This window comes from Zonotrichia albicollis, chromosome 10 (genome assembly GCF_047830755.1).
Source record: "Zonotrichia albicollis isolate bZonAlb1 chromosome 10, bZonAlb1.hap1, whole genome shotgun sequence".
NCBI lineage: Eukaryota > Metazoa > Chordata > Aves > Passeriformes > Passerellidae > Zonotrichia > Zonotrichia albicollis.
In genome coordinates this window covers 2,498,869-2,525,806 of record NC_133828.1, presented here as the reverse complement: position 1 = coordinate 2,525,806, position 26,938 = coordinate 2,498,869, and the positions used below count along the sequence as shown (strand labels likewise).

Sequence of the window (26,938 nt, the reverse complement as noted above, 5' to 3'; positions counted from 1 at the left end):
TAAATCTCATTGCTCTGGCGGTGCTTGCCTGACTACAAAGAAAGTTTATATTTAGTAAACTCCTCACTCTGTGGCCTAGTTTGTGGGGATGATCGTTTTCCTAGCGTGGCACCGAGCTGACTTTTCCCTGTTCCGTTTCCATCCATGGGGGATTCTTCCATCTCTGCATTCTCAGAGCGAGGAAGAGTCTGGGAAGTGAGATCAATCCAGGAACTCCTTCCCAAAATCCCAATTAAAGTGGGAGCCGTTCCCTGGCTCCTGTCCCTCCATCCCTGTCCCAAATCCCTCTCCTGGAGCCCCTTCAGGTCCTGGAAGGGCTCTGAGCTCTCCTGGATCCTTCTCTTCTCCAGGGGAACATTCCCATCCCATGTGCCCCTTACACTGTTCAGCTTTAAAGAGAAATCAACTGCTCAAAAAGCATTCAGGAGTCATGCAGAAGGAAAAAAATAGAGATATTAATGTTTGGAAGTAAATGGGATTTCTTTCTAATGGACTTTGTGTCTTGTTGAAGGCTGGGGGAGCCATTCCTGGCTCCTGTCCCTCCAGCCCTTGTCCCAAATCCCTCTCAGCTCTCCTGGAGCCCCTTCAGGTCCTGGAAGGGCTCTGAGCTCTCCTGGATCCTTCTCCTCTCCCTTCTTCATCCCCAGCTCTCCCAGCCCGTGTGCTCCTTACTCTGTTCAGCTTCAAAGAGAAATCAGCTGCTCAAAAAGCATTCAGGAGTCACGCAGAAAGGAAATATTCATATTTGGAAGATAAATGAGATTTTTTTCTAATGGCTCCTGTCCCTCCATCCCCGTCCCAAATCCCTCTCCTGGAGCCCCTTCAGGCCCTGGAAGGGCTCTGAGCTCTCCTGGATCCTCCCTTCTCCAGGGGAACATTCCCATCCCATGTGCTCCTTACTCTGTTCAGGTTTAAACAGAGGTCAGCTGCTCAAAAAGCATTCAGGAGTAATGCAGAAAGGAAATATTCATGTTTAGAAGATAAATGGGATTTTTTTCTAATGGCTCCTGTCCCTCCATCCCTTGTCCCAAACCCCTCTCCTGCTCTCCTGGAGCCCCTTCAGGTCCTGGAAGGGCTCTGAGCTCTCCTGGATCCTTCTCCTCCTCCCAGCTCTCCCATCCCATGTGCCCCTTACTCTGTTCAGCTTTAAAGGAAGATCAGCTGCTCAAAAAGCATTCAGGAGTCATGCAGAAAGGAAGAAAATGGAGATATTCATGTTTGGAAGTAAATGGGGTTTTTTTCTAATGGCTCCTGCCCCTCCATCCCGTGTCCCAAATCCCTCTCCTGGAGCCCCTTCAGGTCCTGGAAGGGCTCTGAGCTCTCCTGGATCCTTCTCTTCTCCAGGGGAACATTCCCATTCCATGTGCCCCTTACTCTGTTCAGCTTTAAACAGAGGTCAGCTGCTCAAAAAGCATTCAGGAGTCACGCAGAAAGGAAGGAAATCGGGATATTCATGTTTGGAAGTAAATGAGATTTCTTTCTAATGGAGTTTGTGTCTTGTTGAAGGCTGGGGGATTTATTTCTTCCCGAAATATTTTGGTTCTCAGAAATTTTGGTAGCACTGGGATTTTGCCTGTAGTAAAAAAGAAAGTATCTGTTGTCTGTTTAGAGGGAGAAAAGACATTTTTTTAAATTCTATATACCTATACACATATAATACTTATTTATAATATGTAAGTTAGACTTAAATTTATATATGAAATTTTGGTAGTGCTGGGTTATTTAGCGTGTAGTAAAAAATAAAGTATTTGTTTTCTATTTACATGGAGAAAACACATTTTTTATTCTATATACTTATGTATATATAATACTTATATATAATACTTATATATTATATGTGAGTTAGACATTTTTTATTCTATATACCTATGTACATATAATACTTATAGATAATATGTGAGTTAGACTTTAATATTAAATTTATTTATTAAATTTTGGTAGTGCTGGGATTTTCCCTATAGTAAAAAAAATGAAGTATTTGTTGTCTATATACATGGAGAAAAACCATTTTTTTAAATTCTATATACTTATGTGCATATAATACTTAAATATCATTTCTGAATTAGACATTTCTTTATTCTATATACTTATGTACATATAATAATTAGATATAATATGTGAGTTAGACTTTTTTTATTCTATATACTTACATATATAGAATATTTATATGTAATATGTGAGTTAGACTTTTTTTATTCTATATACTTATGTACATATAATACTTAAATATTATATGTGAGTTAGACTTAAATATTACATTTATATATTAAATTTTGGTAGTGCTGGGATTTTCCCTGTAGTAAAAAAGAAAGTATCTTTTGTTTATTTAGAGGGAGAAAACACATTTTTTAAAATTCTATATACTTATGTACATATAATACTTAAATATTATATGTGAGTTAGACATTTTAATTCTATATACCTATGTACATATAATGCTTAAATATAATATGTGAGTTAGACTTAAGTATTAAATTTATATATTGAATTTTAGTAGCACTGGGATTTTGCCTGTAGTAGAAAATAAACTATCTGTTGTCTATTTACATGGAGAAAACCCATTTTTTTATTACATATACTCATATAGATATAATACTTAGATATAATGTTTGAGTTAGACTTTAATATTAAATTTATCTATTACATTTTGGTGGTGCTGGGATTTTGCCTGTAGTAGAATGTTGTGTAAATTACATGGAGAAATCACATTTTTTATTCTATATATTTATGTACATTTAATACTTACATATAATACGTGAATTAGACATGTGAAAATACAGAGATCCCTTCAGTGCTTTCCAATCTGCTGCTCCTTTGCATTTCCCACTACAACAAAAAAAACCCAAAAGAAATCTTTTCCCAACTCTGTGTGCAGATATCGTGTTGTGCATCGAAAATTCTGCTGTTTCCTTTATCTTGCTGTGGAATCATTTTCATGTGACTGGAAGGATTTTTTTTCTCACAAACAAGAAAAACTCCTCCCGTGGAAATGGCAGAGGTTTTGTAGTGTTCCTGTGGTGGTGCATCCCGAATATTCCCTCAACTGACGGAAAATAATGTGAGATTTTTGCACCTGTCCGAGCTGATGGGTTTCTTTTTGTTCCTCAACATCTCTAGGAAGCTCAGGCGTGTTTGTCACCCTGAGATTGAGGAATTCTCATGGAATCCTGGAATGGTTGGGTTGGGAAAGCCCACCCAGTGCCACCCCTGCCATGGCAGGGACATTTCCACCATCCCAGATTTCTCCAAACCCATCCAACCTGGCCTTGGACATTCCAGGGATCCAGGGGCAGCCCCAGCTTCTCCATTCCAGCCCCTCCCCACCCTCCCTAAATTAATTTTAATTTAGCAATGAATATTTCAACATTTAATAATTCTTAAGTCACGTGTTCAGATGTGTTTGTCACCCTGAGATTGAAAAATTCTGATGGAATCCTGGAATGGTTGGGTTGGGAAGGGCTTTAAATCCCACCCAGTGCCACCCCTGCCATGGCAGGGACATTTCCACCATCCCAGGTTTCTCCAAACTCTGTCCAGCCTGGCCTTGGACATTCCAGGGACAACCCCAGCTTCTCCATCCCAACCCCTCCCAACCAGGAATCTCTAAATTAATTTTAATTTAGCAATGAATATTTCAGCATTTAATAATTCTTAAGTCACGTATTCAGGCGTGTTTGTCACCCTGAGATTGAGGAATTCTCATGGAATCCTGGAATGGTTGGGTTGGGAAGGACCTCAAATCCCACCCAGTGCCACCCCTGCCATGGCAGGGACATTTCCACCATCCCAGATTTCTCCAAACTCTGTCCAACCTGGCCTTGGACATTCCAGGGATCCAGAGGCAGACACAGGTTCTCCATCCCAGCCCCTCCCAACCAAGAATTTCTAAATTAATTTTAATTTAGCAATGAATTTTTGAACATTTAATAATTCTTAAGTCACGTATTCAGATGTGTTTGTCACCCATAGGATTGAAGAATTCTCATGGAATCCTGGAATGGTTGGGTTGGGAAGGACCTCAAAGCCCACCCAGTGCCACCCCTGCCATGGCAGGGACATTTCCACCATCCCAGGTTTCTCCAAACCCATCCAGCCCGGCCTTGGACATTCCAGGGATCCAGGGGCAGCCCCAGCTTCTCCATTCCAACCCCTCCCAACCAGGAATTTCTAAATTAATTTTGATTTAGTAATGAATATTTCAGCATTTAATGATTCTTAAGTCACGTATTCAGACGTGTTTGTCACCCTGAGATTGAAGAATTCTCATGGAATCCTGGAATGGTTGGGTTGGGAAGGGCTTTAAATCCCACCCAGTGCCACCCCTGCCATGGCAGGGACATTTCCACCATCCTGGATTTCTCCAAACCCATCCAGCCCGGCCTTGGACATTCCAGGGATCCAACCCCAGCTTCTCCATTCCAGCCCCTCCCAACCAGGAATTTCTAAATTAATTTTAATTTAACAATGAATTTTTGAACATTTAATGATCACGTATTCAGATGTGTTTGTCACCCATGAGATTGAGGAATTCTCATGGAATCCTGGAATGGTTGGGATGGGAAGGGCTTTAAATCCCACCCAGTGCCACCCCTGCCATGGCAGGGACATTCCCACCATCCCAGATTTCTCCAAACCCATCCAGCCTGGCCTTGGACATTCCAGGGGCAGCCCCAGCTTCTCCATCCCAGCCCCTCCCAACCAAGAATTTCTAAATTAATTTTGATTTAGCAATGAATATTTCAGCATTTAATAATTCTTAAGTCACATATTCAGGCGTGTTTGTCACCCATGAGATTGAGGAATTCTCATGGAATCCTGGAATGGTTGGGTTGGGAAGGACCTCAAAGCCCACCCAGTGCCACCCCTGCCATGGCAGGGACATTCCCACCATCCCAGGTTTCTCCAAACCCATCCAACCCGGCCTTGGGCATTCCAGGGATCCAGGGGCAGCCCCAGTTTCTCCATTCCAGCCCCTCCCAAACCAGGAATTTCTAAATTAATTTTAATTTAGCAATGAATTTTTGAACATTTAATAATTCTTAAGTCACGTATTCAGACGTGTTTGTCACCCTGAGATTGAGGAATTCTCATGGAATCCTGGAATGGTTGGGCTGGAAAGGACCTCAAAGCCCACCCAGTGCCACCCCTGCCATGGCAGGGACATTTCCACCATCCCAGGTTTCTCCAAACTCTGTCCAACCTGGCCTTGGACATTCCAGGGATCCAGGGGCAGCCCCAGCTTCTCCATCCCAGCCCCTCCAAACCAGGAATTTCTAAATTAAGTTTAATTTAGCAATGAATTTTTGAACATTTAATAATTCATGTCACATATTCAAGACAGTTGAGCTTCTTCAAAGTTGTTGCATGGGAATAAATGAACAAAAATGTATAGGAAGTTTCATATCTCAGAAGATACTGAGATATAAATGCTGAGTTGTATCTAAAGAAATGTTTTGTCCCCGGTCCAGGAAGAAATTTCAAAAAAAAAAAAGAGAAATCAAAACAGTTTCTTCCATTTGAGCAGAGACATATGTTTGGTGGGCTGGCACCAGACTAGGATGCAGAATCCTGTAGAACCAACTCCTCATACTCTGGGATATTTAGAGGAACAACATTCAAAATAAAGTGCTGGAGAACAGAAGAAAAAGAGAAAAATGTGAAAAAGGAGAACGGGGAGCACCTGAAGAGCAGCACAAAGGAATTGCAGGGAGTCCAGGATCCCCTGGGATCTGTTGGAGCACCTGGGACAGTGGGAGATGAGGTCCCTTCCAACCCATCCCAGGCTGGAATCCTCTGTCTTCATTTGTGCATCAAATATCTGAGAGGAGCCAACACCATAAATCACAGAAAACATTTCATTCCATCCATAAATTCCCGTTAATTGGAGGTGAGGTCACAGTGCCTCCTCCTGGTCTTGGGGTGATGGTCATAAAATCATATTTAGAAAAGAAATGGAGCTCTCGGGTGTCATTCAGCAAAATGAACAAGTCCCAGGAAATTCAGCAGATTTCCCTTGGAAGATGTGGTTAAACACAGAAGAAATTTCTTCCCAGTGCTCTGATGCTCCAAGCCCTTGGAGAAGGCTTAGAGGTTTTGAGAACAAAATTAATGATACCCTTCCAATTATTGCAGTTGTTCTGTTTGAGAGTGATGATTAAATCTGATCAGAAATAACATCTGCAGTGGGAGCAGAGTTTAAATATCTGGATTGTGGCTGTGCAGTTCACAAAGAAAACAGAAAATATCATCTATTAACACAAAAGGCAACGTGAGAATGATTTACTTGTCAGTGGAAAAAAATAAAATACAGATCTTTTCATGGCACTGAAAAAAATGTGGGGAGATTAAGAACTGAATGGGAAGTTTGAAGCACAGTTGATAGAAAACCTCAGCACCAAATTATGTGAACAAAGTCACTTAAAGGGAAGACTCAGAACCATTTTGGAGACTGCAAACAAAATCTCTTTAAAGTGGCACAATGAGACATTTCATCACCATCCCAGAGCTGCTCCATATTATGTGTTCTGCCTTCAAAATGCCATTTTTCACTCCAATTCTCAATCCATTTCCCAGCTTTTTGCAGGTGGGCTTTCCTCTTTGGAGCCACTGATCCAAACTTCTGTTTGGAATCGGTTGTTGGGTCCTGCCTGGGTTTCTGTGCCAGTTTATTCCCTGGATTTTGTTGGCTCAGGGATGGGGTTGGGTTGGGTTAGAGGCCAAATAAAGGACACCCAGCTGTCCAAAAGTGATGCTGGTTGAACTTGGTGATCTCACAGGCTTTTTCCAACCTTAACTCCGCCTGTATTGAAGTTCACCATATATTGAAGTTGGAGGGAGACGACCCACCTTGCGTTGGTCAGCATCGACCCCCCTTTATTGATCAACCAGGCACCTTTTATAACAGTGTTAATTCACTTCATGCATATTGCAAAATCTGAGCTCACAATAGGTCAGAGATTACACACCAACTCCTCCTTATGTTTCCAATACCAAGATTTGGGTTCTCAAAATTATTCTTGCTTTCCCAAAACAGCCAAAGATAGAACATCCACTTGTTATGAGAAAGCTGCCTGAGAACTCTGATGTGCAAGGCTCTCAAGGCCTTCATGTTTGTCACTTTTACCTGTAATTAAAAACAACCTGAGAACCTCTGCTGTTCACAGAAGCAGGCTGTGAGAATCTGCTCCTCACAGCTGCCTTCTAGGCCATCCCTGAAAAAATCTCCAACACTCCTGCTTCTGAGGGGTTGTAGGTTTGGGGTTTAAAGGTTTGGCTTTAGTGGATTTGGGGTTGGAAAAGCCCTCCAAGGTTATGGAATTGAAGCTTTGTCACCAGAGCCCTGAGTGCCACCTCCTCCAGGGCATTCCTGGCCCTCAGGGCACCAACATTTGGTGTCCAGGCTCGGGTTGTCCCGTGATGAGACTTTGTGACTTCCAGGTCCTCCTTGAGCCTTCAGTTATGAAGGAAACCTTTCTCTGTCTCAGACATTTTTTCATAGAAATCTTTTTTTTTCACATTTGTCCATCTTCTGGGAAGCAGAGCCCCAGAAGAAGAATGTGAACAATGGTTATCAGTGCTGTGAAATGTAGCAGGTGTCCCTGTGATTGTCTCATCTTCCTTGTGTGCCATTAAAGACCAATCCCAGGAGCAGCTCAGGGACAGATTCCCTGCAGACAGAACTTTGTTATTTTTTTTCTTTCTATTCTATTCTTAGCTGAGCAACTCTCTGCAACTTCTCTTCTTTTTCTTTTGAGTATAGTTATAATGTATTATATATCTTATATAAATAAATCAAGCGTTCTGATCAAGGAACAAGATTCTCGTCCTTCTCTCACCCCAGTGACCGTCTAAGGCCACTGTAATATTTCTCCATTCCTCTGCTGTCCCTCAGCCCCACCTTGGACCACATCTGGACCTTCCTCACCCATCTGGGTCATTCCAGAGCTCTTTGGGGCTTCCCTGGCTCATATTGGATTTGGGATGTTCTCCTCATTCTGAGCTGTGGGTGCAGGGACAGCCAATCCCACCTCAGATCTGCAGGAGGATGAGGGGGAACAGAACTGTGGCAGTTTTATTCCAGAATTGTGGCAGTTTTATTCCAGAATTGTATCAGTTTTATTCCAGAACTGTGGCGGTTTTATTCCAGAACTGTATCAGTTTTATTCCAGAACTGTGGCAGTTTTATTCCAGAATTGTATCAGTTTTATTCCAGAACTGTATCAGTTTTATTCCAGAACTGTGGCAGTTCTATTCCAGAACTGTGGCAGTTTTATTCCAGAATTGTGGCGGTTTTATTCCAGAATTGTATCAGTTTCATTCCAGAATTGTGGCAGTTTTATTCCAGAATTGTATCAGTTTTATTCCAGAATCGTGGCAGTTTTATTCCAGAATTGTATCAGTTTCATTCCAGAACTGTGGCAGTTTTATTCCAGAACTGTGGCAGTTTTATTCCAGAACTGTAGCAGTTTTATTCCAGAACTGTGGCAGTTTTATTCCAGAATTGTATCAGTTTTATTCCAGAATTGTATCAGTTTCATTCCAGAACTGTGGCAGTTTTATTCCAGAACTGTGGCAGTTTTATTCCAGAATTGTGGCGGTTTTATTCCAGAACTGTGGCAGATTTATTCCAGAATTGTATCAGTTTTATTCCAGAACTGTGGCAGTTTTATTCCAGAATTGTGGCAGTTCTATTCCAGAATTGTGGCGGTTTTATTCCAGAATTGTGACAGTTTTATTCCAGAATTGTATCCGTTTTATTCCAGAACTGTGGCAGTTCTATTCCAGATTTGGATCAGTTTTATTCCAGAACTGTGGCAGTTCTATTCCAGAACTGTGGCACTTTTATTCCAGAACTGTGGCAGTTTTATTCCAGAATTGTGGCAGTTTTATTCCAGAACTGTGGCAGTTTTATTCCAGAACTGTATCAGTTTTATTCCAGAATTGTATCAGTTTTATTCCAGAATTGTGGCGGTTTTATTCCAGAATTGTGGCAGTTTTATTCCAGAATTGTGGCAGATTTACTCCAGAACTGTATCAGTTTTATTCCAGAATTGTGGCAGTTCTATTCCAGAATTGTGGCAGTTTTATTCCAGAATTGTATCAGTTTTATTCCAGAACTGTGGCAGTTTTATTCCAGAATTGTATCAGTTTCATTCCAGAACTGTGGCAGTTTTATTCCAGAATTGTGGCAGTTTTATTCCAGAACTGTGGCAGTTTAGTGATTGAATTTTTTATATTTATCTTTCCATAGCTTCAGTGCTGAGATATGAAAGCAGCACTAACAAATTGTGCTCTGGGGTTATGTTGTTGAGTAATTTTATTTTTTTTAAATCATAACTGGCATTTCTAGTGACCTTGTCTTAAAGTTACCTTTAATTTCAGCCTAGGGAGGTGGTTTAACTTTTCATAATCTATTAGTGTTTATAATATATCACATTTCAATGCTAATTTGTAATCTTATTTAAATGAAATTTTAGCTCATGGGACCCTTGCTGTTGTTATTTTGGTATAACAGTGAACTCTCCAAGTGTTTTTTTTAAAAATATATTAATGCAAAATAATTCTCATATTCCTCAAGCTGACCAATCCCTTCCCGTGTAGTGACTTTATTTTTAACAGCAGCTCCTAAATTCAGGTGTTGCATGAAATTGTGCCTTTTGAATCAATAAATGAAGCAGTTTTTGGCTCCCCTGGCTGATTCTGTGCTCTGGTGTTGCTGTTGCAGATCCTTGCTGACGATGGTGGTCGCTGGAGGCAGCACTGTTGAAGATTTTATCATTTACAGACAAGATCTCTGAAATCTGTTCCCTTCCCACAGCAAAGGTAACTCAAATCATCCACATTATGCATTTAGCTCAAAGTAATAAAGTCTGGGTTTGACCTTCAAAATGGAACAGCAGCTGAAATTTGGGAGTCTGGCCGTTCTGCCAAATTTTAACGCTTTTTAAATAATAATTTTAATTTATTCTGAAGTGAAAAATCATAAATATCCACGGTAAGAGCTCAATTTCTTATCCTCCTTTTAGTTACAGGAATATCCATCCTTCCTTAGCTTCTCTTTTTTTCCTGCACTTAATGTTTTTCTTTATTATTAATGTTTTCCTTTATTATTAATGTTTTCCTTTATTCTTTTCTCATGAGTGTTTTGACCTGCAGATCAGTTACAATATTTTTGTGGTATTGATGAGAACCAGCACTGCCTTAAAATAAAGGGTAATTGAGGACTTAGGAGGCTCATGGTCCAAAAGGCAAAAATTAGGTGAAAAAAGGGTAAAACAGTGGTAAATTTCTATAGAATTTTAAAAGTATAACTTCTTTAAATTAAATATTGAAAGCACAAATGTGCTGTGTCCTGTGCCATTTATTTTCTCTGCTTGTGATATTTATTATCATTAAATAAATAAATGTGAGGATATTCAGGAGAGTTTTGTTTATGGATCATTTTTTTCCTATTTTGAAACTAACTCTCTATAAACACCATAGGTAATATGGGACTTTTTTTTTTTTTTTCTATTATGGAAATAGAGCTAATTTTCCCACTCATTATCTGCTGTTAATTTAATGTGTGGCAATATCTGAAATTTAGTGCTGATTATGGCAGTAGATTTTTGGTTAGCAGTACAGCTCATCTATGAGCAAACCAATTAAGACATCATTTCAGAATATAATTGAGCTCCTAATGGGGCACTTGAATTCCCTGGGAATTTCCATATTTGCTTTTCTTTGCTGTAGCAGAAAGGTCCAAAATGAAGCTCCAGCTTCAGTTTTGAACTTCTGGAGGCACCAACTCGAGCGAGGCTTTTCAAAGTGAAGCCTCTAAAATGCTCTTGATAATTTTAGGGATAAATTCATGGATAAGCTGCTTAATTCTGAATTCTGAACTGAATTCTGAATTCTGAATTCCCACCTGAGGAGGTGGGGATTTGAGGAACACAACTTGTGCTGTTCTCAGGGTGCTGAGGCCCAGGTGATGCTCTGGTGCAGCACAGTTAAAACTGATTTAAATACCGAGTTTGCTCAGTGTTTGTAATTAATTTTCTCCTTTTCGTCAAATCAGGATCTGCTGGGAAAGGGCTCATTTTGCAGAGCTTTAGAATACAGATCTTTCTATACATTTATAATATATACACATACATAATCTCTGTTTTGAAGCAGTATCAATAGAGAATTCTTGGAAGTGCTGTGTTAGCCCACACAAATTAAGTGTGTCATTTATGGAGTCTTTGAAAATGAAGGGAAAAAATTAAGGCAGTTCTCTTCCCTTTTCATTTTCCCTTAGTTTGGGGATTATTTTTGACCCTCAGAAGGAAAATTTTTCCATTTAAAAGACAAGAGAGGTTATTTGTGCCTCTGCCTTATTGAGGGGTTGATTTGTGTTGTTGTCACTCTTCCCTTCCAGGACAGACCTTTGCATGTTTCCATTTGTTCTAAAATGGGAATCTACACCATTTGGAAAACCAAATGTTTTGGGGGAATAATTACCAAAGTCTGTATTTGGGTTCTGAAAAACCCTTTTTTTTTTTTTTTTCTGTGTGAAAAACTAGGGCAGGGAAAGTAGTTTTCTCTGTAAGGTTCATGTTGTACTGGTTATTTCCTGAAAGTTTTAATATGTACATGTGGATAAACCTCAGGATGCTCCAGTGAACTCCAAGAAAACATTTCGTTCTCATTCTCAGCATCCTAACTTGTATTTTGTACTTTTTTTTTTCCCCACTAAAGTGCTCACAGCTGTGCAGGTATTGCAGCCACTGCTGCTGTTCCATTGGATCTATTTTTAAATATTTTTAAAGCAGGGGCTCTCTGGATGGAATCCACATTCCTGTGTAGTCCAATACTCCCAAACCTTCCTGACCCTGCCTCACCCACTCAGACCTCGTGCATTATCTTTAATTATATGATAACATTGCAATTTTCCTCTATAGAAACCCTTCCATTAAATAAATGGAATTTAACCAGCAATCCTCTGCCTTTAATTGTTCAATCCTTCCTTCCTTCCTCAGAAATGGTCAGGCCTTTCCCTGCAGATGGAATTCACAATTTGTGCTTTCTTGCACCTTTTAGCAACAGGTTTTGGAGAATCCCACACTGGTTTGGGTTGGAAGGGACATTAAAATTCATCCAGTTCTGTGGCAGGGACATTTCCACTGTCCCAGGGTGCTCCAGCCTGGCCTTGGGCACTGCCAGGGATCCAGGGGCAGCCCAGGCAGGAATTCCCAATTCCCAATGTCCCACCCATCCCTGCCCTCTGGCACTGGGAGCCATTCCCTGGCTCCTGTCCCTCCATCCCTGTCCCCAGCCCCTCTCAGCTCTCCTGGAGCCCCTTCAGGCCCTGCAGGGGTCTCCTGGAGCCTTCCCTTCTCCAGGTGAGCACCCCCAGCTCTCCCAGCCTGGCTCCAGAGGGGCTCCAGCCCTGCAGCAGCTCCATGGATCCCTCTGGACTCTCTCCAGCAGCTCCAGATTTTCCTTGTTTAGGGGCAAATCCATCATTAATAACTTGGAAACTGGCACTGCACACCTGTGAGGATGAGCAGGGTTTGCATCCATCCATCTTTTCCAACATAGCAAATCCCAGGCAGGGCTGGAGCCCCTCTGGAGCCAGGCTGGGAGAGCTGGGAATGCTCCCCTGGAGAAGGGAAGGCTCCAGGCAGAGCTCAGAGCCCCTGGCAGGGCCTGAAGGGGCTCCAGGAGAGCTGAGAGGGGCTGGGGACAGGGATGGAGGGACAGGAGCCAGGGAATGGCTCCCAGTGCCAGAGGGCAGGGATGGATGGGACACTGGGAATTGTTGGGAATTGGGAATTCCAGGCTGGGAGGGTGGGCAGGCCCTGGCACAGAGAAGCTCTGGAGCGAGTCCTGAGGAGGCCACGGAGAAGCTCCAAGAACTGGAGATTCTCCCTGGGGACAAAATGCAGCAAAATAATTGTTCCAAAATCTCCTTTTCTTACCCCTCCCTGCCTTCTCCCCATGGTGCCTCCCAAATCCTGATGCTGGGCCAGAGCAGCACATGGAATTGGGGATGGTGGCTGGAGCAGGGAAGGCCCCAGGGAGAGCTCAGAGCCCCTGGCAGGGCCTGAAGGGGCTCCAGGAGAGCTGAGAGGGGCTGGGGACAGGGATGGAGGGACAGGAGCCAGGGAATGGCTCCCAGTGCCAGAGGGCAGGGATGGGTGGGACATTGGGAATTGGGAATTCCTGGCTGGGCTGGGATTGCCAGAGCAGCCCCTGGATCCCTGGCAGTGCCCAAGGCCCAGGCACAGAGAAGCTCTGGAGCAAGTCCTGAGGAGGCCACGGAGACGCTCCAAGAACTGGGGATTCTCTCTGGGGACAAAATGCAGCAAAATAATTGTTCCAAAATCTCCTTTTTTTACCCCTCCCTGCCTTCTCCCCATGGTTCCCAGCTCCAGCCCTCGCTGTCTCTGGGCCATTCCTGGACCAGCTGCAGAATTCCCTGCCCCTGCTCAGGGCAGCTCCTGCTCCCTCCTGTCCCCCCAGGCTCTGGGCTTGGCCTGTCTGAGCCAGCCGTGGCTCCCACACTTCTCTGCCCAGCGCGATTTTCCTGAGCTGGCAGGAAAAGCAGAGCCCACTCCCCTTTTCTGAAGGGCTGATGTTTTTCTGAGAACAATCAATTTTCTGTCCCGCTCTCTCTTCTTTCCATATGAAAGGCTTGGAGGTTTGTGAAATCCCAAGGTGCTCTCTCTAAAGCGAGGTATAAACGAGTTCTACCTTCTTAAATTTAATAAAAGGAGACCTACTTCATTTGAATTTTTTTTCTACTAAAATTATTTTAAGGATTTGGGTTAAAAAAAAGACATTTTGCTAATGTTGCTCTTTAATATCACAACTTTTAGGAGCATTTTTCAAAGTACATTTGAAACAGAATAGATTTGATAAGTTGTCCTCTGCCTGAGCAGAAATTTTTGTGCCACTTCTGCCAAGTTTTTGTGAGAAGTTTGTTTTCCATGATCCCCATTTCTCTTCCAGCGAGGTAAAAAGGAATCCTACCTTCTTAAATTTAATAAAAGGACACCTACTTCATTTGATTTTTTTTTCTACTGAAATTATTTTAAGGATTTGGGTTAAAAAAAAAGACATTTTGCTAATGTTGCTCTTTAATATCACAACTTTTAGGAGCATTTTAGAGCCAAATTTTCAAAGTACATTTGAAATGGAATAGATTTGATAAGTTGTCCTCTGCCTGAGCAGAAATTTTTGTGCCACTTCTGCCAAGTTTTTGCAAGAAGTTTGTTTTCCATGATCCCCATTTCTCTTCCAGCTGCTCCTTCTGAAACTGAATTATGGGCTGGCATTTTGAATTTTTCCTTACGCAGATATTGTAAATAAAACCAACTACAAAGGCTTTTCATTTGGAAAAATTGGAGCAGCAGGCACCCTGAACAAAAGGAAATGTTCCCAACACTCCTTTCATTGTAACCAAATTAATCAAGCTCAGAGATTTGGTTGTAATTTCAAAGTTAAATGTTTAAGTAATGCAAAACTTTGTAGTCCTGCAGTGCCTCTCTCTTTAAAATTCATAACAAAATAGCAAAATTGTTACAGTTAATTTTTGTAATAGTTAATTTTTTTTAGCAAAGCTTCCTACAACCCCAGGAACCTGAATGCATCCAGAAAATGTTGAGGGTTTGGATTATTTCAGTCCGTGGTAGTAGAAAATGTTACATCTCCATCCTTAGGTTTTCCTGAAATATCACGAGAAATTTCTCTGAAGTAAAAGTCACTTTTTTTTTTTTTTGCTGAAAGGGCTGCTGGTTTAAAATAATAGATAGGAGCTCCTGTCATTATTTGTTATTATAAATAATATTTAAAAGAAGAATGTATAGTGTAGTACTTAAGATAAACCAAATTATTCTTTTCTGTTGAACCAGCAAACCAAACTCAGATCATTGATTTTTGTTTTAATAATTCCTTCTGAAAAAAAAAAAAAAAAGAAACAACAAAAGGAAGCTCAAGGGCAGCAAATTAAAATATAACTGTTAATGAAAACCTAAAAAAAGCTGATTTTTTTTACATGAAGGTGGCCTGAAAGGTTGTGATTATTTTTCATTTGGTGTTTCAGTTTTGTTTGATTTTCCCCTTCCTATCAATTCACATCCTTGGTGAAAAATGTATGGAAATGCTTTAGGAAGGCATCGTCATGTCTGAGATTCAAAACTGGCCTTTTCCTAGAAAGATCCCAGTCCAGGGAAATGCTTGAAAATTAAAACCAGGGATGCTTTCAGAATCAATCACAGCAAGTTTCTGAAGAAAGGAGCCTCTCTTCCTCTGCAGACCTGTGGTGATGCTCCAGAGCTGCACAAAAAGGGTCATTTTTCATTTTTTACCACATTCCTGAGAAATATTCCTGAGAGGGGAAGGTTCTCACCAAGGTGGGGCAGGAATTGCCGCACTTGGCTTTGGCTCAGCCTCCCAAGCTGAGTTTGGGTCACTTCAAAGGGTTCATCACATTTCTTGGAGGTTTCATCTCAGAATCAGGGAAGTGTTTGAGTTGGAAACGACCTTTCAGGTCCCAGAGTCCAACCTTGAACAACCCAAATAACCCTCAGATTATTGGTGCATTCTGAGAGTGGGGGCAAAACAGCTCCCCCCACTCTCAGAATGGCCCAGAATTTAGGGAAGGGAAGATGAACTCAACTTTCTGTTGAAAAACTCATCAAAAATTGAAATATCTCCTCTTCTTTGATCAGTCCTTAATCCAGGTACTAAAACTGTTCAGGACAGAGATCCCAGTGAATTTTTCAATCTGTTTGAGGTGTTTGTTGTTTAGATGTTAGGAAACAAAATTGTTTCTGTACCACAGAAATGGGAGTTCACTGGTGAATCTCTGTGGGATTTGACCATAAAAAGTTCATCAGGAAGCAGCTCCAGGAGTGAATTCTTGGTAAATCTCTGTGGGATTTGACCATAAAAAGTTCATCAGGAAGCAGCTCCAGGAGTGAATTCTTGGTGAATCTCTGTGGGATCTGACCATAAAAAGTTCATCAGGAAGCAGCTCCAGGAGTGAATTCTTGGTTCATTCCTGTCCCAGTGAGGGAACAGCAAAACCTGGCCACAGGTGCCCCTTCAATAAAAGGAAAATCATAAATATTATAGGTATTATAATGTATATTTAACCTCCTCAAGCTAATTCCAACACCATTTTTAATGCTGCTAATTCTTATTTGGAAGTTTTATTCCTTTGCCAGTGCAGACATTTATGCTGGTTCAGACCTATATATATATTTATTATTTTTTCCCCTTAAGTTTTCTTCTTATCTGCAGCGCAATTTGAGCGTTTGAGTGGCAGCAAGTGACATTTGCAGAGGACAGATCCTGCAGGCAAACGAGCAGGTGACAGGAGGCACAATGGCACTCAGGAACAGTCTGACACGTGGGTGTTGTGACTGGAGCATCCTCTTTGTGCTCACTGGGGTTCTCATGGAGCAGCCTGCAGCTGCAATTGTGTTCTCAGGGTGCAGAATTCAATGGATCCCCAGCACACACAGCCTTCAGCTGGGCTTCTCCTCACCTTTCTGCATTATTGTAGCACCCAAAGGGCAGAAAGATGAGCAAACTGCCTCTGGTGTGCTCGTGCCTTCATAGGTTAATGTTTATTACTCACTCAATTGTGATCCTGGGGAACGGCTGGTGGGAGAGAAAGAGCTTTGTTCCTGTGAAGGGCACTTCAAAACTCACTGCAAACCACAAAACTTTTATCTGCCAGTGAGGTTGTTAGCAAATCCCTCATTCAGATGATTGAAAACTACTAATCAGGCTGCTTAAAACCAATCAAATTATCAATATTTGGCTGATTTTTCCATGTCAAGGGTGTTATTGAGGCTGTGGGTAGGCCCTGCAGGCCTGTAAAATCCAGCTCTTTTACAGGGTGCAGAATTCAATGGATCCCCAGCACACACAGCCTTCAGCTGGGATTCTCCTCACCTTTCTGCATTATTGTACCACCCAAAGGGCAGAAAGATGAGCAAACTGCCTCTGGTGTGCACGTGCCTTCATAGGTTCATGTTTATTATTCACTTGCTTGTGATCCTTGGAAATGGCTGGTGGGAGAGAAAGAGCTTTGTTCCTGTGAAGGGCACTTCAAAACTCACTGGAAACCACAAAACTTTTATCTGCCAGTGAGGTGAGTTAGCAAATCCCTCATTCAGGTGATTGAAAACTACTAATCAGGCTGCTTAAAACCAATAAAATTATCAATATTTGGCTGATTTTTCCATGTCAGGGGTGTTACTGAGGCTGTGGGTAGGCCCTGCAGGCCTGTAAAATCCAGCTCTTTTACCGGGTACAGAATTCAGTGGATCCCCAGCACACACAGCCTTCAGCTGGGCTTCTCCTCACCTTTCTGCATTATTGTACCACCCAAAGGGCAGGAAGATGAGCAAACTGCCTCTGGTGTGCACGTGCCTTCATAGGTTAATGTTTATTATTCACTTGTGATCCTTGGAAAACAGAGCTTGGGAACGGCTGGTGGGAGAGAAGGAGCTTTGTTCCTATGAAGGGCACTTCAAAACTCACTGGAAACCACAAAACTTTTATCTGCCAGTGAGGCTGTTAGCAAATCCCTCATTCAGGTGATTGAAAACTACTAATCAGGCTGCTTAAAACCAATAAAATTATCAATATTTGGCTGATTTTTCCATGTCAGGGGTGTTGTTAAGGCTGTGGGTAGGCCCTGCAGGCCTGTAAAATCCAGCTCTTTTACAGGGTGCAGAATTCAATGGATCCCCAGCACACACAGCCTTCAGCTGGGCTTCTCCACACCTTTCTGCATTATTGTACCACCCAAAGGGCAGGAAGCTGAGCAAACTGCCTCTGGTGTGCTCGTGCCTTCATAGGTTCATGTTTATTACTCACTTGTGATCCTTGGGAATGGCTGGTGGGAGAGAAAGAGCTTTGTTCCTGTGGAGGGCACTTCAAAACTCACTGCAAACCACAAAACTTTTATCTTCCAGTGAGGCTGTTAGCAAATCCCTCATTCAGGTGATTAAAAACTACTAATCAGGCTAAGTCAAATTATCAATATTTGGCTGATTTTTCCATGTCAGAGGTGTTATTAAGGCTGTGGGTAGGCCTTGCAGGCCTGTAAAATCCAGCTCTTTTACAGGGTGCAGAATTCAATGGATCCCCAGCACACACAGCCTTCAGCTGGGCTTCTCCTCACCTTTCTGCATTATTGTACCACCCAAAGGGCAGAAAAATTAGCAAACTGCCTCTGGTGTGCTCGTGCCTTCATAGGTTAATGTTTATTATTCACTTGTGATCCTTGGGAACGGCTGGTGGGAGAGAAGGAGCTTTGTTCCTGTGAAGGGCACTTCAAAACTCACTGGAAACCACAAAACTTTTATCTTCCAGTGAGGCTGTTAGCAAATCCCTCATTCAGGTGATTGAAAACTACTAATCAGGCTGTTTAAAACCAATAAAATTATCAATATTTGGCTGATTTTTCCATGTCAGGGGTGTTGTTAAGGCTGTGGGTAGCCGTGTTCTGCAGCCCTGCAGTCCTGTAAAATTCAGCTCTTCTACAAAATCTTCTCTTGGAAAGGATTGAGAGAGCTTAAAGGTGAGCCAGGCACCTTCCTGAGCACCAGGGGATAAAATCTGGGGGTTCCTACCAAATCTTTTTCTTTAATTCGGTTGTCTTTTCTCTTTCTTAGTACTTTAAAGGCTTTTTTCTGATGCCTTTTCAGTGGAAATTATAATTATGACCTAGTCCATACATAAAACTGATTTTTCTGATTCGTCTTAAATTGCATTTCCTTGATGATCTAAAATCTAAAATACATTTCAAGCTTTTAAAAATAGACCAGAGAAGGGGACAAGTCCCTGCTTTGACACAGATGTTTCTGCAGGAGGGCAAATGCCCTCAGATTATCATGATGGTCCCATCTAAACATATTTAAAATACAAAATTACACATTCTCCATGAATGGTTTTGATTTGGGCTGCAGGAATGTGGAGCTAAAATTCCACTTAAAGATGGTTTATAATTATGAAGGACCAGCCTGGCTGCAGCTGCAGGGACAGGGATAAGGACAGGCTGATGAGCCCAGAGCAGGAGATGGGAATCACAAACCTGATCCTTGGAAAAACAGAGAGCCCAGGTTTGATTCCCAAAGTTATAGCGATGCCTTGAGGCTGACCCAGAGCAGGGGCTGGGCAGAGCCCCAGAATAAAGCAGGGATTCATTCCCAGCATCTCCTCCATGGATCCACCTTGGGCAGCACCAGAGCCCAGCCAGGGCTGCACCCAAGATGAACCAAAATGGCCCCAAAATGCACGAGCGCTCCCGGGCTCTGTCCCTGGGATCAGTTCTGCTCCATTTGCACCTTGCAGTTCATTGGCCCATCCCAGCTTCAGCCCCTGCAGTCCCACCCTGCTTGTTTTTCTCTCTCCAGCCCACGGGGTTTGTTGTAGTGGAGACAGAGACAGCGCAAAGCAGCACACTCCATTTTCAGAAGGCTCCAAACTGGTTTCATTATATACTTTTTATTGTTTGTATTTTATAATATATATTTTTATGCATGCTTTTTATACATTCTTACAAAGCTCATAATTTTATTTATTGGTCACGAAAAACAAAGCACTCATTGGAATAGGCAGCTGCAGGTTTCTCTTATTGATCCTTCTTCCTTTCTTGGTTTCTATGTCAAAGACCTTGGTAGAAAATTCTTTCAGGGGGAAAAATGGATCCTCTTGTCAAACTTCTCTGTGGCTCACAGAAGCTGCTGTAAAACCTCTTCCACTCTTGTTTGTGCTCCTGGGCTGAGATTTGGGTCATTTGTCCTTGGTGCCCAGCTGGAGCAGGAATTGTTTTGTCTCCCTGCTCTGTGCACAGAGCTCAGCATCCCCTACACATTATCCCTTTTACACTGAAGCAGCACAGAGCCTGAAACATAGAAAGGCCAAACCTGAGGCATCAATATTTGAGTACTTTTGTGAAGAGGGGAGTGTGGCTCATCCATGAGAAAATCCTTCAAATCAGGAATAGTTTTTGGGAAACCTTTCCTGGAGTGAAGATGGGAGTGGAGCCCTCTCTGGGTATGGCTGGTGTGGTTGTGTCTGACATCTCTGGATCTGCTCCCTGCAGGATTTCATTTTCCTTTTGCTTCTCTGGTCATCCAGGGGAGAGTAAGGAAGGGCTCTGGGTGACTCTCCAGTTCCTGAAGGGGCTCCAGGAGAGCTGAGAGGGGCTGGGGACAGGGATGGAGGGACAGGAGCCAGGGAATGGCTCCCAGTGCCAGAGGGCAGGGAATGGATGGGACACTGGGAATTGTTGGGAATTGGGAATTCCTGGCTGGGAGGGTGGGCAGGCCCTGGCACAGAGAAGCTCTGGAGCGAGTCCTGAGGAGGCCACGGAGAAGCTCCAAGCACTGGAGATTCTCTCTGGGGACAAAACGCAGCAAAATAATTGTTCCAAAATCTCCTTTTCTTACCCCTCCCTGCCTTCTCCCCATGGTGTCTCCCAAATCCTGATGCTGGGCCAGAGCAGCACATGGAATTGTGGATGATGGCTGGAGCAGGGAAGGCTCCAGGCAGAGCTCAGAGCCCCTGGCAGGGCCTGAAGGGGCTCCAGGAGAGCTGAGAGGGGCTGGGGACAGGGATGGAGGGACAGGAGCCAGGGAATGGCTCCCAGTCCCAGAGGGCAGGGATGGATGGGACACTGGGAATTGGGAATTCCTGGCTGGGGCTGCCCCTGGATCCCTGGCAGTGCCCAAGGCCAGGCCGGACAGGGCTTGGATCACCCTGGGACAGTGGAATTGTCCCTGCCATGGCAGGGGTGGCTCTGGATGAGTTTCCAGGCCCGTCCCCTGTGGGATTGTGTGAATTGCAGAAGCAGCCCAGTGGCTGTGCCCAGCCTCCTGCAGCTCCCAGGCTATCGCCTTTCCCAGGCCCTGATCCTGTTTCAGACCTGGGGCTGACACTGAGCTCAGCACAGCACCCAGAGAACTGTTTCCATATTAATTACCCATAATAACTACAAAATGCATTTTATATAAAATTCCTCCTCTTCTGCCTCTCCTCTGGATGATCTTAGAAACTTTTTCAACTTTAACCATTCTGTGATCTGGACTGAGGTATTTTCTGTGGTTTATTCATACTAAATCCTGCCTAACAATTTTTGCTTCTTGTTGTTTCAGTTTATTATTCCTTGTGCCCCTCCCTCAGCTGTGCTTGTGCTTCAGCCTTTTCTTGCACTTCTTGCAGAAAGGAAAAACAAATCCAGTTGGGAAAAGTTTGTGCAAAAGGCATTTGTGTGGAAATGATCTCCCAACCAGGGAGCTGAGCAGCACAGCCCAGTGTCCTCCTGCTCTGGCTCTGTGGTAGAAATTTGATTTATAAAGTGCTACGTTTGTTGCTGCACTCCTGATGTGCTTTAGTTTTTATCCCCTAAATTACTGACACACACCCTATGGTAGGTTTTAAACAGAGATTTTTTTCAGAGGCTGAAACATTTGTTAAGCTGCGGCTTGTGCTGTCCCAAATCAATAGTTCCACCCCAAATAGTGAGGGAGATAAATGGCATTGCTGTGAATTCAGCTCCAGTGACAGAATCCCAGCGCTGTCTGTGCTCTCCCACTGTGCAGAAATCCTGGAGGAAGAGCTAAAACCATGAGTGATTTTTGGGTTCAGGTCAGGGGGATTAGAGTGCAGGCTGGAAGGAAGGAAGGGTCTGGTTCCCTCTGTGATCAATCCCTAAATGCAGGAGGATGTAAGAAGCTGAAAGCAGTTTATTCTCAGCCTGGGAAGGGAACTTGAAAAGTGGGATAAGGGAAGGGAAGGGGGGCAAGGAGAGCTTGCAGGGATTACAGACTCTTCCTTCTTGTTGGAACAGCAGGGCCGTGCTCCTTGAGTAATTCCAGCTTAGATTCAAGCTCATGGAATACCTACAATAATGGGGAATATTCTTGCTCTAGTTCCAAAAAGCTTCATGGATTAAGTTTTTTTTGAGTGTTACTCTTCAGGAGTGGGAAATTTTAAAAACAATTTTCAAAAGGGAGGGGAAAAAAAACCTCAAAGCACAACATACAAAAGATCAGGGATTACAGACTCTTCCTTCTTGTTGGAACAGCAGGGCCGTGCTCCTTGAGTAATTCCAGCTTAGATTCAAGCTCATGGAATACCTGCAATAATGGGGAATATTCTTGCTGTAGTTCCAAAAAGCTTCATGGATTAAGATTTTTTTGAGTGTTACTCTTCAGGAGTGGGAAATTTTAAAAGCAATTTTCAAAAGGGAGGGAAAAAAAAAAACCCAAAGCACAACATACAAAAGATCTGCTGGACTGGCACAATGGGAAATTATTTGTTTAGGTGGAAAAAGGAATTTATGAAATATGAATTTAGGATTGAACTGTGTGTTCTGGCAGTGAACTGAATGTGATATAGTGATGATAAAAAGGTGATTTTAAAGTAGACAGATTGAGGATTGTCCACCTGGAATTGCTGAATCCTGGAGTCCTGACTCTTGATGGCAGAGCTGGAAAAGCATTTCAGTTACATGCCCAAATCACAGAATCACAAACACAGCTCTGAAATTACTGAATTTTGCTGTTCCATTCCTGAATTTCAGTGATCCATCCCTGAATTTCATTGTTCTATTCCTGAATTTCATTGCTCCATTCCCGAATTTCAGTATTCTATTCCTGAATTTCACTGTTCCATCCCTGAATTTCAGTGTTCTATTCCTGAATTTCAGTGTTATATCCCTGAATTTCATTGTTCTATTCCTGAATTTCATTGCTCCATTCCCGAATTTCAGTATTCTATTCCTGAATTTCAGTGTTCCATCCCTGAATTTCTTTGCTCCATTCCTGAATTTCAGTGTTCTATCCCTGAATTTCAGTGTTCCATTCCTGAATTTGTGTTCCATCCCTGAATTTCAGTGTTGCATCCCTGAATTTCAGTGTTCTATTCCTGAATTTCATTGTTCCATCCCTGAATTTCATTGCTCCATTCCTGAATTTCAGTATTCTTTCTCTTAATTTCAGTGTTCCATCCCTGAATTTTATTGTTCCATTCCTGAATTTCAGTATTCTATCTCTTCATTTCAGTGTTCCATCCCTGAATTTCATTGCTCCATTCCTGAATTCGTGTTCCATTCCTGAATTTCAGTGTTCTATTCCTGAATTTCAGTGTTATATCCCTGAATTTCAGTGTTCCATCCCTGAATTTCATTGCTCCATTCCTGAATTCCACTGATCCATTCCTGAATTTCAGTGTTCTATTTTGTAATTTGTGTTCCATCCCTGAATTTCACTGCTCCATCCCTGAATTTCATTGTTCCATCCCTGAATTTCAGTGCTCCATCCCTGAATTTCCCTGTTCCATTCCTGCATTCTGGAACAGCCTCTCATCCCAATACCTGACCCTTCTTCTGCTTTTCAGACTTTTTGGTAACTCTGCATCAGTTTTTGCAAGATGAGCTCCAGGACACAGATTCCAAACCAGTTAAATTTTTTCTTGCCTGTCCTTGAACTCATCTAGAAACACTGTTAATGCTGAAGCCATCCCTGCTGTTCATTTCCATGATTCTATAGCTCCAATAAAAGGTAAAAAATAAGATTTTTACGAAATATTGAAGGTGTTTATGATGAGGTTTTCTTGTGGAGGTCTAGAGGAAATAAGCATGAATTCTTCTATCAGTGGATGTGGATGTAGTATCTGCAGCTTGATGATTCAAGTTGAATTAATTACTAAATTCAGATTTTGGCCAACAAAAGTGAGTGGTGGCACAACCTGTGGCACATCTGGATTTGTCCAGATGGATCTGGAGTTTGTCCTTGCCCACAGCAGCGGAAGAAAACAGAATATTTCTGAAAGCTCAGTTGATGCTTTCAAGACTAGAAAGTAAATAATACAACAAACCCAAAACCTGATCTGTGCTTCTAAAGAAAATTCACTGAAATTGCTGAAAACCTGCAGCACGTTCAAGGCACCATTTGGACATTAGAAAAACTTGGATTTTATTTCTTTTTCATTCAAAAGCGTGGTCTTGGTGTGGTTTAAATGGAAAGGTTGGTGATCTCCAGGGCCTGGGTGCTTAGGAAAGGTCAAAGGAAAAAGCATCCAAACGGGATTTTCCAGGAGGAGTCATCCCTGAAGGAATCACTCATGAGGTGGTGAAAAATTTGGATTTGCAGTGTGCCAAAAAACACCTCCAGAAAGAAGTTTAGTAGCTGATAACTTCATAATTCACATTCCAGAAGGTTCTCTGGCATCTCTGGGAATGCACCTGAGCAGCAGTATTACTTTTTGACTAAAAAATAGAAGAATATGTTAAATTGTGTTGATGTAACACCAAAAGCTACCAAAAATAAATGGGATGCTTGTTCTTTTTTGTCCCTTCCAAAAAACAAAAACTAAGCCTAGAGTTAAGTTCTATCCCTGGCACTTTATTAAATTTAAAAAGAGGAAAGAAGACACTTTGGCCCTGTTAGATTTTCCAGTGGTTTGAAAAAGAAAAAGTCACTTTTTAATAGAAAGAGAAAATGAGCCTTGCTTTGAGTGCTGGAAGCCCAACAGTTAAAAACACAAGAAATCTTTCAATCTTTTACTCTTGCAAATCCTGCTCAGTTAAAGGGAACGTGGCAATTCTGAATCCTCTGTCCCAGGAACTCAGCGCTGGTTTGAAATGTGTACAAACTGAAAACACGCTATGCCAGAGCTCCTTGTGCTAGTGCCAGCTAAAAGCAAGAAAGAAAGGGGGAAAAAAAATCAAATTGATGGGTTTCAAAGCTGATAATTGTGCTTGAGTGCTGTGGCTGTAAATCACTGAGTGCCTTTTCCTTGGATACAACAGGCACTGCATGTAAATGTACACATGGTGCCTTTGCAACAGCACAAAATACCTGAAATCCTCCATTCCAGTTATTAAAACACAACCTGATGCAACATTTCACCATTTGCCTTAACCTGAGATGATTCCATGAATGACAAATACCATACTGCTGAGGGAAATCAAAATTCATGCGCAACATGATGGCAGAAATGTGTGACCTCAACTTGAGAGCAGCACAACGTGTTAAATTATCTTGCTGCAGTTCCAAAAAGCTTCATGGATTAAGTTTTTTTAGAGTGTTACTCTTGAAGAGTGGGAAATTTTAAAAAAACAATTTTCAATTCTGCGTGAAGAGAGTTTTCAGTTTGGCTCAGCTGCTCCAAAATCTTCTCTCAAGTCCCTGCCTGTGTGTGCAATCATTGTGGGCAGGGAAAATCATTGCAGGTGTGTTGGGTGTGTTCCTCAGGTTCATCCATGGCCCTTCCCAATCATCTCCCGGTGCTGATCTCACAAAAATTTGAAAGTAAATGTTAAAACAAGATTCTGTTCCTCTTCATTGGTTTCATGTCTTCTGTATTCAGAAAGAGCAGCTGGAAAACGAGCTGCAAAAATGGGTTTTTATCAGACTTAGTGGCAGAATTCATCCAGAGGCGCAGAAATTGCACAGAATTGTACAGAAATTTGTGGGATCACAGGATGGTTTGGGTTGGGAGGACCTTAAAGCTGATCCAAATCCATCCAGGTGTTGTAGTGTGTTGTTAAGTTTCTTGTGTTATTCCCCCAATTTATGTATTGTTCTCCCCTATTATGTGTAAAATGGTTTCGTTCCCCCAGTTTTTCCCGCCACTGCTAGCCTGTCAGCTAAGTTGCCATAGTAACCGCTGTTCATAGTTGCCGATGTGTAATTGCTCCTCCCCTGGTTTCCCTTATAAGTGAAAGTTGTCTCCTCCCTGTCCAGTCAATCACCCCCTTCCTCCTCCCAAGTTTCGAGAACCTTCTCCTCTCTGGAGATGGTGGCTGGCTGAGGTCCCAGGACACCTCCTTTACCTTTTGATTATTGGTCTCCATGGAGTGTCAGTTCTGTGAAGTTCATCCCCTCACCTTTCCCGATTGGTTCCGCCTGTACCCACCCCCCCTCCTTTATAATCCTGTTTCACCCCCTATGGAGAAACTTTTTCCCGGTTGGTTTCCCCGCGTTTAGATCCCGCTACACCTTCAATAAACCGAGGTTTAACCCCCAGGAAATGGTCAGCTCCGTTCCTCTCCAATACCCGCGGTGAGAGCCGGGCGCAGCCAGCGCAGCCCGAGGCCCTCAGACGCCGAGGGGTCCTGGCCAGGAATTGCAGAGGGGCGTCGGCCTTTCGCCCTCAGCAGCCGGACTCTAAACTTGGGGCCACATATGCCCCCCTCTGCACCCCTCCTTTATAATCCTGTTTCACCCCCTATGGAGAAACTTCTTCCTGGTTGGTTTCCCCACGTTTGGATCCCGCTACACCTTCAATAAACCGATGTTTAACCCCCAGGAAATGGTCAGCTCCGTTCCTCCCCTATACCAGCGGTGTGAGGCACAGCCCGAGGCCCTCAGACGCTGAAGGGCGCTGGCCGGGAGTTGCAGAGGGGCGTCGGCCTTTCGCCCTCAGAGCCGGACTCTAAACTTCGGGCCACATACGCCCCCCTCTGCATTGAGGGACATCTTTCACTGTCCCAGGCTGCTCCAAACCCCTTCCAGCCTGGCCTAGGGCCCTGCCAGGGATCCAGGGAACCCTCACACCACTAAGGGTGATTCTTTTGGTTCTTTTTAGTTAAGGTAGAGGTAAATGGTGAGAATCTATTTTTTGTTTGGATTCAGATGTTTATTAGTTCTTATTTATATTATTGTCTGTCAGAGTGGGAGTTCTGCAGCACTTCAGTCTAACTAAGTAAAAATGGAGCTGTGTCTCTCTCTCTCTAGAAAGACTTCTAAGGATAAACTGTTTAGTTAAGAAATTACACCTAAATTATTTTTACTTAATAACTACTCATATGTTGTGATGTGGACGTTTTTATCCAATTACACAAAACCACCTAAATCTAGAAAGAAGAAGAAGAGGAAGGAGCAACCTCCACCCCAAACCCTCCACCTTGCTCTATATACATTAATTTATTCTAAACTCTTAA

General features: G+C 42.7%; 1 protein-coding gene across 2 annotated transcripts in view; it reads left to right on the top strand.

The window, feature by feature from the left end:
* Positions 1-26,938, top strand: part of MBD5 (methyl-CpG binding domain protein 5) — a 150,414-nt gene that overhangs the window by 52,306 nt on the left and 71,170 nt on the right. Inside the window, exon 2 of one of the 2 annotated variants that reach the window (XM_074547846.1) lies at positions 9,725-9,822. The exons of the other annotated variant lie outside the window; for it this stretch is intronic. The gene's annotated coding sequence lies outside the window, so the exon portion shown is untranslated. The remainder of the gene's footprint in view (positions 1-9,724; positions 9,823-26,938) is intronic. 2 annotated transcript variants of the gene reach the window in all.